Source organism: Lactuca sativa, chromosome 4 (genome assembly GCF_002870075.4).
Source record: "Lactuca sativa cultivar Salinas chromosome 4, Lsat_Salinas_v11, whole genome shotgun sequence".
NCBI classification, from domain to species: domain Eukaryota; kingdom Viridiplantae; phylum Streptophyta; class Magnoliopsida; order Asterales; family Asteraceae; genus Lactuca; species Lactuca sativa.
In genome coordinates this window covers 143,943,224-143,949,497 of record NC_056626.2, presented here as the reverse complement: position 1 = coordinate 143,949,497, position 6,274 = coordinate 143,943,224, and positions in this window count along the sequence as shown.

Sequence of the window (6,274 nt, the reverse complement as noted above, 5' to 3'; positions counted from 1 at the left end):
GAGGGTCACTACGGTTCTTTCACGAAGGCGAGGATCTAGTTAATATCGATCTCGTCGAGTGGGATTACGAGAGTCCTGACGGAAAGGTACGGTTTCAAGATCGAGACGCGAAGGGTAAAATGTATGTTAATACGCTCGGGGAGTAGGTCCAGTCTGCGAGATACAGGACCGATTCTGGTAAGAATCTCGGAGGTCCTAACTATCTTGGATTTAGCTTTCCATGCGATATGAAGCATATTAAGCCATTCCCAGAGTGAGTTTTCCTAAAGAACTTGGTCTCTCACTTGGAATTTACAAGGTTTCTTTTTCTTGCTTAACTTCCCAGTCTAAGGCCACCTCCTGCTGGGTCAAAGTCGTAAGGGTTTCTATACTTTGCGAGGAGTCCTGAATGGACTACGATAGTAGGTCTACAAGACCTAGAATTTGGCGAATTTATGTCGGTGTCTACGGTGTCGACAATTCTCAACGGTTTTGATAAATTGAAAGAGTACTCCATAATTCCCACATCACTAATAGTGTGTCTTAGAAATCTGACTCTTCAATTCCAAAACCCGTGTTTAGAGAACTTTGCGAAAAGTATCTCCGAGGGTAATGTTTCCATGGGTTCCTTCTTACTACGAGGGTAGATAAGTAAGTCATTACAAGGAAAAGGACGAGCTGATCTAAGTAAGAATGGCGTACCCTACTCATTAAGCTCATGAATATTACAGGCGTATTGGTACTATCTGAGGGATATCACTACGGACTCAAAGTGTCTGCATCGAGTTCGGAGGGTAGTCTTCAGGACATCCTTCCCTAACACTCGAACTGGTGATATTCGGATATCAGGTCCATTTCTGAAAGTAATTCTTTCCTTGCATTTGCTCAATCGATTCATCTATGCGAGATAGAGGCAACGATTTCTAATGGAAAACCTTGACGGAGTCCTCGATAGCTAAGGTATATACGATGCAATCCGTCGACCTCTGGAAGAATAAGACCGGAGTCCCATGCTCAACTAGGATAGGTTCATAGACAATTATCTAAGGCTAATGAAGGCCTTAGGCACACTTTGGTACCCTTCTTTGGTGTTCACGGCCCAAGGACCAAAACCATTAGAGATTACGGCCGTAATCTCTCTTTGGGATGGGTTTTTGATGATTTAAAGTCCCTAAATTAACTAGGAGTAAATCAAGGCTATTGTCCAAGGCTTTAGGAGTGATTAAGGCACCTTTCGGCCCATGAGTTTAGAGTTCACGGTCCAAAAACTTCATGGGCCGTGAAAATCTTAGTCTTGGTGTTTCTGGGTGTTTTCTAGTCCTATATACAATAAGATACGAGTCTCAGGTAGTTTCATATCAAGAGGAAAGGAGTAAGCACTCATTTGTCCCTTATAAAAGGGTTTACGGTCCAAAATGTTCTTCGGCGGTAAACTCTTAAATCTTATTCTTTTGACATGAATTCTAGGTTATTAAGCACTTAATAAGCTATATAATACAACTAGATAGGTGTACTCACATTTTGGGATGAAAGTCCGAAGATCTGTGAGAGAGAATCTGCTTTTCTCTAGTTGGAAATGGAACTAATGAATAAATATGGCTCAGAATCCTATATATACTCCTGGGATTTTTGGCAGAAAATATTTTATTCAAGAAATGAACTCTAATATCATAGAGTTTTGAAATAACAGAGTTGTACATAACCCTAGTGCATCATCTCTCCTAATATCTCTTTAAGTGTAAATCCGGAAATACTCAAACTTATACTAAAAAGTCTGAAAATTTGCTGCAACTGATCTGACTTCTATTGAAGTGATATTGTTTGTATGGAATAGAATATCGGGTTGTCACATCATCCCCATGTTAGAGGGAATTTCGTCCCGAAATTAGAATTTAGGTAAGGAAGTAGGTAGGAATGATCGAGTCATGAGGTGTGAACTTCCTAATCGATTGGTTCTCGCGCTCCTAAGTGAAATTGCATCCTCGATTGGTATCCTAACGAACCTTCACTAACGGGTGATGGCGTTGCTTCGTCCGCTTGACCTTTCGGTCGAGGGTCACTACGGTTCTTTCACGAAGGCGAGGATCTAGTTAATATTGATCTCGTCGAGTGGGATTACGAGAGTCCTGACGGAAAGGTACGGTTTCAAGATCGAGACGCGAAGGGTAAAATGTATGTTAATACGCTCGCGGAGTAGGTCCAGTCTGCGAGATACAGGACCGATTCTGGTAAGAATCTCGGAGGTCCTAACTATCTTGGATTTAGCTTTCCATGCGATATGAAGCATATTAAGCCATTCCCAGAGTGAGTTTTCCTAAAGAACTTGGTCTCTCACTTGGAATTTACAAGGTTTCTTTTTCTTGCTTAACTTCCCAGTCTAAGGCCACCCCCTGCTGGGTCAAAGTCGTAAGGGTTTCTATACTTTGCGAGGAGTCCTGAATGGACTACGATAGTAGGTCTACAAGACCTAGAATTTGGCGAATTTATGTCGGTGTCTACGGTGTCGACAATTCTCAACGGTTTTGATAAATTGAAAGAGTACTCCATAATTCCCACATCACTAATAGTGTGTCTTAGAAATCTGACTCTTCAATTCCAAAACCCGTGTTTAGAGAACTTTGCGAAAAGTATCTCCGAGGGTAATGTTTCCATGGGTTCCTTCTTACTACGAGGGTAGATAAGTAAGTCATTACAAGGAAAATGACGAGCTGATCTAAGTAAGAATGGCGTACCCTACTCATTAAGCTCATGAATATTACGGGCGTATTGGTCCTATCCGAGGGATATCACTACGGACTCAAAGTGTCCGCATCGAGTTCGGAGGGTAGTCTTCAGGTCATCCTTCCCTAACACTCGAACTGGTGATATTCGGATATCAGGTCCATTTCTGAAAGTAATTCTTTCCTTGCATTTGCTCAATCGATTCATCTATGCGAGATAGAGGCAACGATTTCTAATGGAAAACCTTGACGTTGTCCTCGATAGCTAAGGTATATACGATGTAATCCGTCGACCTCTGGAAGAATAAGACCGGAGTCCCATGCTCAACTAGGATAGGTTCATAGACAATTATCTAAGGCTAATGAAGGCATTAGGCACACTTTGGTACCCTTCTTTGGTGTTCACGGCCCAAGGACCAAAACCATTAGAGATTACGGCCGTAATCTCTCTTTGGGATGGGTTTTTGATGATTTAAAGTCCCTAAATTAACTAGGAGTAAATCAAGGCTATTGTCCAAGGCTTTAGGAGTGATTAAGGCACCTTTCGGCCCATGAGTTTAGAGTTCACGGTCCAAAAACTTCATGGGCCGTGAAAACCTTACTCTTGGTGTTTCTGGGTGTTTTCTAGTCCTATATACAATAAGATACGAGTCTCAGGTAGTTTCATATCAAGAGGAAAGGAGTAAGCACTCATTTGTCCCTTATAAAAGGGTTTACGGTCCAAAATGTTCTTCGGGGGTAAACTCTTAAATCTTGTTCTTTTGACATGAATTCTAGGTTATTAAGCACTTAATAAGCTATATAATACAACTAGATAGGTGTACTCACATTTTGGGATGAAAGTCCGAAGATCTGTGAGAGAGAATCTGCTTTTCTCTAGTTGGAAATGGAACTAATGAATAAATATGGCTCAGAATCCTATATATACTCCTGGGATTTTTGGCAGAAAATATTTTATTCAAGAAATGAACTCTAATATCATAGAGTTTTGAAATAACAGAGTTGTACATAACCCTAGTGCATCATCTCTCCTAATATCTCTTTAAGTGTAAATCCGGAAATACTCAAACTTATACTAAAAAGTCTGAAAATTTACTGCAACTGATCTGACTTCTATTGAAGTGATATTGTTTGTATAGAATAGAATTTCGGGTTGTCACATCATCCCCCTGTTAGAGGGAATTTCGTCCCGAAATTAGAATTTAGGTAAGGAAGTAGGTAGGAATGATCGAGTCATGAGGTGTGAACTTCCTAATCGATTGGTTCTCGCGCTCCTAAGTGAAATTGCATCCTCGATTGGTATCCTAACGAACCTTCACTAACGGGTGATGGCACTGCTTCGTCCGCTTGACCTTTCGGTCGAGGGTCACTACGGTTCTTTCACGAAGGCGAGGATCTAGTTAATATCGATCTCGTCAAGTGGGATTACGAGAGTCCTGACGGAAAGGTACGGTTTCAAGATCGAGACGCGAAGGGTAAAATGTATGTTAATACGCTCGCGGAGTAGGTCCAGTCTGCGAGATACAGGACCGATTCTGGTAAGAATCTCGGAGGTCCTAACTATCTTGGATTTAGCTTTCCATGCGATATGAAGCATATTAAGCCATTCCCAGAGTGAGTTTTCCTAAAGAACTTGGTCTCTCACTTGGAATTTACAAGGTTTCTTTTTCTTGCTTAACTTCCCAGTCTAAGGCCACCCCCTGCTGGGTCAAAGTCGTAAGGGTTTCTATACTTTGCGAGGAGTCCTGAATGGACTACGATAGTAGGTCTACAAGACCTAGAATTTGGCGAATTTATGTCGGTGTCTACGGTGTCGACAATTCTCAACGGTTTTGATAAATTGAAAGAGTACTCCATAATTCCCACATCACTAATAGTGTGTCTTAGAAATCTGACTCTTCAATTCCAAAACCCGTGTTTAGAGAACTTTGCGAAAAGTATCTCCGAGGGTAATGTTTCCATGGGTTCCTTCTTACTACGAGGGTAGATAAGTAAGTCATTACAAGGAAAAGGACGAGCTGATCTAAGTAAGAATGGCGTACCCTACTCATTAAGCTCATGAATATTACGGGCGTATTGGTACTATCTGAGGGATATCACTACGGACTCAAAGTGTCCGCATCGAGTTCGGAGGGTAGTCTTCAGGACATCCTTCCCTAACACTCGAACTGGTGATATTCGGATATCAGGTCCATTTCTGAAAGTAATTTTTTCCTTGCATTTGCTCAATCGATTCATCTATGCGAGATAGAGGCAACGATTTCTAATGGAAAACCTTGACGGAGTCCTCGATAGCTAAGGTATATACGATGCAATCCGTCGACCTCTGGAAGAATAAGACCGGAGTCCCATGCTCAACTAGGATAGGTTCATAGACAATTATCTAAGGCTAATGAAGGCCTTAGGCACACTTTGGTACCCTTCTTTGGTGTTCACGGCCCAAGGACCAAAACCATTAGAGATTACGGCCGTAATCTCTCTTTGGGATGGGTTTTTGATGATTTAAAGTCCCTAAATTAACTAGGAGTAAATCAAGGCTATTGTCCAAGGCTTTAGGAGTGATTAAGGCACCTTTCGGCCCATGAGTTTAGAGTTCACGGTCCAAAAACTTCATGGGCCGTGAAAACCTTACTCTTGGTGTTTCTGGGTGTTTTCTAGTCCTATATACAATAAGATACGAGTCTCAGGTAGTTTCATATCAAGAGGAAAGGAGTAAGCACTCATTTGTCCCTTATAAAAGGGTTTACGGTCCAAAATGTTCTTCGGGGGTAAACTCTTAAATCTTGTTCTTTTGACATGAATTCTAGGTTATTAAGCACTTAATAAGCTATATAATACAACTAGATAGGTGTACTCACATTTTGGGATGAAAGTCCGAAGATCTGTGAGAGAGAATCTGCTTTTCTCTAGTTGGAAATGGAACTAATGAATAAATATGGCTCAGAATCCTATATATACTCCTGGGATTTTTGGCAGAAAATATTTTATTCAAGAAATGAACTCTAATATCATAGAGTTTTGAAATAACAGAGTTGTACATAACCCTAGTGCATCATCTCTCCTAATATCTCTTTAAGTGTAAATCCGGAAATACTCAAACTTATACTAAAAAGTCTGAAAATTTACTGCAACTGATCTGACTTCTATTGAAGTGATATTGTTTGTATGGAATAGAATATCGGGTTGTCACATCATCCCCATGTTAGAGGGAATTTCGTCCCGAAATTAGAATTTAGGTAAGGAAGTAGGTAGGAATGATCGAGTCATGAGGTGTGAACTTCCTAATCGATTGGTTCTCGCGCTCCTAAGTGAAATTGCATCCTCGATTGGTATCCTAACGAACCTTCACTAACGGGTGATGGCGTTGCTTCGACCGCTTGACCTTTCGGTCGAGGGTCACTACGGTTCTTTCACGAAGGCGAGGATCTAGTTAATATCGATCTCGTCGAGTGGGATTACGAGGGTCCTGACGGAAAGGTACGGTTTCAAGATCGAGACGCGAAGGGTAAAATGTATGTTAATACGCTCGCGGAGTAGGTCCAGTCTGCGAGATACAGGACCGATTCTGGTAAGAA